Source organism: Lupinus angustifolius, chromosome LG17 (genome assembly GCF_001865875.1).
Source record: "Lupinus angustifolius cultivar Tanjil chromosome LG17, LupAngTanjil_v1.0, whole genome shotgun sequence".
Classification (NCBI taxonomy): Eukaryota; Viridiplantae; Streptophyta; class Magnoliopsida; order Fabales; family Fabaceae; genus Lupinus; species Lupinus angustifolius.
This window is the reverse complement of record NC_032025.1, coordinates 5,941,870-5,950,321: the sequence shown is the minus strand read 5'-3', so window position 1 is coordinate 5,950,321 and position 8,452 is coordinate 5,941,870. Positions and strand designations below refer to the sequence as shown.

The following is an 8,452-nucleotide window of genomic DNA, read 5'->3' as shown; positions in this document are numbered from 1 at the left end:
GATGACACCTACGCTCCTGTAGCCAGACTTGAGGCCATTAGGATGCTCTTGTCCTTTGCATCAATCATGAATTTTAAACTTTTCCAAATGGATGTTAAAAGTGCATTTTTAAATGGCTATATTCAAGATGAGGTGTACGTAGATCAACCACCAGGGTTTCAAAACTTCAAATACCCGAACCATTTGTATAAACTCAAGAAGGCCCTCTATGGCCTAAAATAGGCTCCCAGAGCCTGCTACGATAGATTGAGTTCGTTCCTACTTGAAAAAGGGTTCGAAAGTGGCTTGGTTGATACCACTATCTTTATCCGTAGATTAAATAATCATGTTTTACTTCTACAAATATATGTTGATGATATTATCTTCGGATCTACTAATGACATCCTTTGTAAGGAATTTTCTGAGTTTATGTAGGGGGAGTTTGAGATGTCGATGATGAGTGACCTGACTTTCTTCCTTGGGCTTCAAATTAAACAAATGGAAAGTGGCATCGTCATTCATCAATCGAAGTATTGCAAAGAATTATTAAAGAAGTTCGATATGGAGTAAAGTAAAGATGTATCTACACCTATGGCATCCGCATGTTATCTTGACAAAGATGAAAAGGGAAAAGCGATTGAGGTAACTAAATATTGTGGGATTATCGGCTCCTTATTGCACTTAACTACTAGCCGCCCTGATATTATGTTTAGTGTTTGTAAGTGTGCTAGATACCTAATAGTGACTTAATTGATTAAGTCAACTGTTTTCATCAAGTGTGCAAAAACCCAAAAAGTGGAACTTGAGCTCCGTCACACCTATTCAACCCCCTTCTAGGTGCATTCTGCCACTGATACCTAACACCTTGAAGGATATTGCAATAAAATTGGAATGCTCTTTCATATGATTCTATAGTGATCATTAACTATATATTTAACATACATGGAGGGGTTATTTCTTGGAAATCAAAGAAACAAACTATTTTGGTTTAGTTTGCTATAAAATTTGATATAATTATAGGAAGTATGATGGTGGCTTAGTATGGAGTGGCTTAGAGGAATTAGTTAGAGTTTGTTTTCAGTTAGTTGCTTTTCTATTTTTACAAGGCAATGTGCTTCAATAAATATAGCACTTATAGCCTTCTTTGTAAATGAATCAATGAGAATGGGGTTTATTTTCAATTCGTAATATGATATCACAACTCTCAAATTAGAGAGATCTTTGGTGCGCAAAATCATTACCCCTTTCCGATCATTCACTTTCCTCACGTTGTTGCATTCATTCTTGAAGCAACAATCTGATTCAATCAGTTCATCAGATTCTCTAGAAGCTCATACTAGTGCAACATAAATTCTATGTATCCTTACAAGATTTGCTCCAGCAAAACTCTCTATGAAAATCTATTATTTTAGAACGTTATGGAAGATTCTCGCCCAAGATCTGTTCTTGTTAATCTCTTTGCAAATCCAAGAGGGCATACTAAAAAGCCTAGGTAATAACCTCTACCTTTAAATCTTTTCCGTCTTGAAGAATGGTAAGATAGATTACATGTATTTTTGAAGTCCCGAATTTATGGAACCTGAAGAATACCTTTTTAGTGATTATACAAGTGAACTTCTTGCCAGAGTGATTTGTGGTGTGAAAGTAACAAGTGGATGTGAAGCTTAAACAAATGTAGTGATTTCTATGATGGGAAGCTGAAGAGAAATTGCAATTGGACCTGTAGCTGTAGTCTCATTATTGTTATCCTCTCTAGTCTAGAGAGTGGAAGATCCTGTTGGGTTTTCTTGTGGATTTTTTTTCACATGATGCACTAGTTGAATTCATGGCAGGAGCAACTTTCATCAAGGTCTGCATCAACTCAAGTGATTGCTTGGGATTAGTCACTTTTCCACACATACTCTATTTTTTTTCCTTCCTACTCTACTTCTTATCCCTCCCTCACACACACAATATTATCATATTGTGTATTTTACAACTATGAAGCTTCAACAATGTATAACCATGAGATTCCATGAAAATATGGTCAAGTTTTTTTGATCAAGAACATAATTGAAAATCCAATAATATTAGGATCGAGAATTCAATACATCACATTGTTATGACTTCGAATTAAGATTTCAAGTTGGAGTCGTTAACATTTACTCTTCAGCTTGATGAGCTATTGGAAGTATGATGGTGACTTAGTATGGAGTAGCAGATAAAAGATTAGTTGATTAATACATTTGTAACAGCTTGATATTCAAAGCTATGATAATTAGTTAGAGTTTGTTTTTCACTTAGTTATTTTTCTATTTTTACAAGACAATATGCTTCAATATATATAGCACTTATAGTTTTCTTTGTAAATGAATTAATTTTGATGAATCAATGAAAATGAGATGTATTCTCAATTCGTAATAGAGTAATTACACATTTTGGTCGCTCATCTTTTTTGTGGGTACCAACTTAGTCCCTAAAAAAATTTAAGTGACATTTTCGTCCTGAACAATTTTAACGTCGAGTCATGTTAGTTATTTCGTCATCTCGACTCTGTTAACTATAACAAATTTGCTCGCTTGACACGTTAAATGTTGACATGACATCTGCTGGATAGTCCGACATATATAATTTGTCATGTCATCAAGCGGATTTTTTTCCCTCATAAAACGTTTTCGTTTTTTAAATAATATTTTTAAATAAAAATTTATTTTTTAAAAAAAATTATTATAATTTTTTTTAATTAAATAAAAAATTTATAAATTCTTTAAATTGTTTAAAAATAAAATCTTCTCCACCTCAATCTTCTACTACCCTTGTGGTACAATCTCAGTTTCTACAAAAGGTATTTTTTTTTGTTTGTTAAATTTCATTGTGTATTTATTTCTCATATATATATATATATATATATATATATATATCTGATCATAGAATACTTGGTTTTAACTTTTCGTGTTTTAGTTTTTTTGGTAGGATGAGATTAGAAACCTCAACCGTTTGTGGCATCCATGGGATAGAGAAGCAGTGGAATATTTCATCTTGAGTGGAAACTAAAACATTATTAAGGTCTCAGTCTAGAGAGGCTAGTGCAATAATAAGATTTGGATATGTGGCAGATTAACTTTTAATAGCCATGATTTTAAAATTAAAAAAATATAATTTTAAATAAATTAATTCAAACTATATTCCTCTTCACTTCCAGAGACTTTTACAGTATCCAAAACCAAACTCTCCCTCCCAATAGTGATGATATTCATTCCGGGTTTTGGTCTTCCAACCATAGCAAAAATAGTTCAACCAGGATAAGGCTAAAGGGGTTCTATTATTTATATACATATAATATTAGTATCCATATGTATAACTTTTTTGGTTTCTTATTTTGTTGGTAAAGGAATGTTTGAAACATCAATATATTTGTGTAGGAAACAAAAAAATACAAAATTGCAATGTCCAGTTTTAGAAATCTGAACGCATCAATTCCCATAGATACTTACGAATTTCAATTGGAAAATTGAAGAAGAAAAAAGAAACATGTCGATTAGTAATTATGGAGATGTTGATAAGGTGATGAAGAAGATTATGGTTATAATAAGCTGAGAAGGAAAGAAATGGAGATGTTGATAAAATGGAGGAGTTGGATGAGATTATGGAGAAGAAGATATGGTGAAGAATATGAGGTGGAGAAGATGGAGAGAAGATTTTATTTTTAAAAAAAATTAATTTCTTTATAAAAAACTTTATTTTACTAAAAAATTGTAATAAAAATTATTAAAAATTGTATTTTTATTAAAATTTTGTTTTATTTATTTAAAAAAATGGCGCCGTTTTATCAGGAAAAAATAAAACAAAAATCCACTTGATAATATGACAACTTGTACATGTAGCACCATCCAACAGATATTATGTCAACACTTAACGTGTTACACGAGCAAATCTGTTACAGTTAACGGAGTCAAGATAACGAAAGGACTAACGTGACTTGATGTTGAATTTGTTCGGAACGAAAATGTCACTTAAAAATTATAAGGACTAAATTAATACCTACGAAAAAAATAAGGGACCAAAATGAGTAATTGTTCTTCGTGATAATAATTACACTAGCAATTGCTATTGAAAAATATTTCAGTGTCCTTAAATACTGAGTTATATTATTGGGATGTCCACTAACATTAGAAATGATTGAACTGATATTTATAATTGAGCCATTTCCCCACAAATCACAACTAAGTATTTAAATTAAAATTTTAATTATTAAGAATTTTTACTAATTATTGTTAATGACACATATAATAACATATTTTATAGGATACAAGATATATTGTTGTCCCTATAAAGTTTTTACTATCTATTTTTTTGTTATTATCAAGACTATCAATTAATCAACATAATATTATGTGAATAGGAATACCAGTTGTTCTCCTTTTTTTTTTGTATCTCTTCATTAATAATATTATTTTCATTACTGATAAAAAAAAATCAAATTGTAATCCTATAATAACAGCATATAGAGTTTTTTTTTAACGAAATGTGAAGGAGTAATCGAAGAAAACCTATCATGAAAACCGATAATCCGAAACATCTCTTCTACACTATAAGGAATATGATATATAACAGATTGATGGTGAACGCTAGTTCACCAAATAGCTTTCATAGCTCAGTTGGTTAGAGCACCCGTTTAGTAAGCGGGAGGTCTTGAGTTCAACTCTCAATGAAAGCAAAATAAATTTTGTTTTTTCATTTTTTTGAGTTTTACTCCATCGTCACCAAGGTATGCTTGCTCGTGATTCTGTATTATTATGTACATGTCATCAGATTACGCCTGATTCATGTTCTGTTAAAATTAGATATGGACAACTTGGTTATTATGGAATTTTGATGTTGGATAATGAATTGAATTAGAGAGGTAATTGGAGAGGGGTTGTGGGAGAAAATCACTAGTCAGGGGACAGATTTCTTGTAAAATGCTTCTACATATATAATAATTTCTAATTTACTATTTGCTTGCTTCTACTTGGGAACAGGTTTGTGATGGGTCTATAATACTTGATGACACTTCCTCCTTCAAAGGGTCGCGTAATTGAAAATGGGTGCGACAAAGGGAGAGAAAACTGCACCTCCCAAGAACAATTTTGTGAGAGGTTTTGAAGTCATTGATGCTATATGAAGTCTAAGGTGTAGGAAGCGTGCCCTAGTGTGATGCCATGCGTTGATATTATCTTAAGAAATATGCCTTTTGTGACATGAATGAATGTATTATTTTATTATTTGAATGATATAATTCTTGGATGAAGAGTTATCAATGAAATGTTAAAACTCTTGGGAAAGAGCATATATATACTGCTTGATGGAAGCATTATACTAACAAGTAAAATGACCAGAAACATTGTTTCTATCTCTGCCCATAAAGATTGCTCTATAGCCATCACTTAAGGAAGAGCATAGTAAGAACGAGAAGGAGATAGAAAAATTACTCTATAAACCAAGAACACTAAGAACACCAAACAACAATTAAATGGAGGATCGTATTACCATGGGTAAAGGTTAGTAATCTGTAACTATTCTTATGATGTGAAAACTATGATTTCTTAAGATTCATTTACACATGACTTCAAATAAAGTTTACATATGGTATCATAGCACTGTGTTTAAGAATTTATAGTTTTCCATTAATGATGATTTGATCCTGAATGATGTTTTTGAAATGTATTCTTGAATATTTAGAGAACTCATATATGATTATTTCTAGGGGTGTAAGCGGTTCCGGTTTAAACCGCGAAACCGATGGAACCGAACCAAACCAAACCGCAAAATGTGGTTCGGTTCGGTTTCGTGGTTCGGTTCGGTTATTTTTTTAAGGAACCGTTTATGTTCGGTTCGGTTTATGGTTTTAGAAATTTAGGAATCGTTAGAACCGAACCGAACCGCATATTAAAGAAATATATACTAGTGACTAAGAAATAATATTTTTATTATTGTTTAAATTCTTCAACCAATTTTCTAGCTTAAATTATCAATTTTTGTGTGAATTATAGTGTTACATATGGTAAGTGTTACATATGTTACTAAATTGTTATTAAGTTAGTATTATATATGTTATTAGTTACTAAAATGTTTCCTAATGTCTTATGATTTGGAACATGTTTTCCAATTTTTGTGATATTGAGTTTGAAACCAACATATATCATATATTGTTATACATGTATTGTTTCATGTGTTACTAATTATGAAATGTAAGGTTATAAATGTAACTATTATATATTTAATTGATATATATGTTACTAATCATGAAGTATATTGTTATATATGATTCATAATTTTTTATAATAATAGTAGTAATGTTTATTCTTTTATGATAAACAATATCTCTTGTAATACATTTTGAATTTTCAATTGATGAAATATATTTTTTATAAAAAGTAAATGTAAAAACCGTGGAACCGAACCGAACCATTCAAGAGCGGTTCGGTTCGGTTCTTATAGTTAAAGTTGCGGTTAATTGAGCGGAACCAAACCATATGTTTTTTATCGGTTCGGTCACTAAAATGCACCAAAAACCGAACCGAACCGAATTTTTACACCCCTAATTATTTCCGCTGCATTAAAGTAATAAACAAAGTGTAGAAAGATAACATATCACCGTTCAAATATTCTGTTTATAGCATTGTTCATATATTTTGCACTTTTCATTCTATTGTTCATATTGAACAAAAAGGTAACTAAACCAATATCTACTTATATTTTGCACCATGATTTTGTTTCGTAAAGAAAGAGTGGAACGTGAATAAGAGTTATTTGAAAAAGTGAACAGATATTGTTACACAACATGAACAGTAACATAAAGGGTGCTTCTCTTTAGTACCATTTCTTTATAGGCAACAGTATATATACATACTTATATCTGCTTCTCTTTAGTATATATACGGTGTTGTTACATATACATACAAAGGTCATTAATTTAATATGTATGAACATTTCTTTATATGTATACAGTAACGTAACATATATATTATATATAACGTTAAATATATGTATTATATATGTTGTATATAATATTAACATGATATATATATAATTTAGTCAAAGTTTCATTTAAACTTTTGTTGCAATTGTTTGTGTATGTAACTTTATAACTTATGTGCAATGTAAAACATAAAGCATACATATAAACTGTACGTTTTAATTTTCTGTGCAAACAATAATGCAATTGTTTCATAGATATGCATGTAAAATTTATATGCAATTTTGAGAGTCATATGTATGTATATTATTATGATTTATTAGATGTTTGGAATTATTGTATGATAGATTTGTTAATCACCAAAGTGGTCAAATCTTTATGTTTATTTAATTTCAAATTGTATGATCATATTTCATTTCATTTACTCATAAAATTGATACTATGAATGATATAATAATTATTTGTTTATGAGTAAATTGAAGTTCATTATTATAAGACAGTCAAGAATCACCCAAAAGGTTGATTATTTGTTCTTATGATCAATGAGCATGAATATTGGTAGTGTAAATGCATCATTAGTTATATTTATATATCTAAAAATAGTAAATGTTTCTAATTTACGCATACATCATTGCCAAGTTATGTGAAATTCTTTTAGTATCATCATGTCTAGCATGGTATATTGATGGATTGTCCAAAGGTAGACATTAATGTACACTTATGAAGTAATCTGAATTAATTTTGCATGTAACTCAAAGTCTTAACGTTTTTTGTTTTATTTCATTGATTGCATTACCTGTTGCTTTGCATTCGCAATTCTCATCTGTTCCAACTTTCAATGGACTTAACTTCTCTGAATGGAGTGAACAAATCCAATTTTACCTTGGGGTAACGAATTTGGATTTATCACTTAGAGAAGATAAGTCAAGTGATATTACTAATATAAGCACTGAAGAACGTAAAGTTCATTACAGAAATTGGGAAAGATCAAACAGATTGAGTCTAATGTATATGTGAATGAGTATTGCTGGCAACATTAAGTCAACTCTTTCTAAAACTGAAAATGCTAAAGTTTGTGGAAGAGCGATCTCTGCTGACAAGTCTCTTGCTGGGACACTAATGAGTACATTGACCACCATGAAATTTGATGGTTCTCGTACTATGCATGAACATGTTTTTGAAATGACAAACATTGCAGCAAGACTTAAGACATTGGGAATGGATGTGGATGAAAACTTCCTTGTGCAATTTATACTAAATTCATTACCCTCTGAATATGGTCCTTTCCAAATGAACTATAACACCATGAAAGACAAATGGAATGTGCATGAATTGCATAGTATGTTAGTTCAAGAGGAAACCAGAATGAGGAGTCAAGGAAATTATTCCATCAATTATGTTAATCATCGATGAGCTAGAAAGAAAGTAAGAAACATGACAAGAAAGGGAAAGGACTCTTAAAGATTAATGAGTCATCTTCTCAAATCCACAAGAAGGAACATCATGATAATAGATGTCATTTCTGTAGAAAGATTG

At 30.6% G+C, this 8,452-nt stretch overlaps 1 non-coding gene across 1 annotated transcript; it reads left to right on the top strand.

Moving 5' to 3' along the window:
* Window positions 4,602–4,675, top strand: TRNAT-AGU. Its single transcript has one exon. It is a non-coding gene; the product is annotated as a tRNA-Thr (tRNA).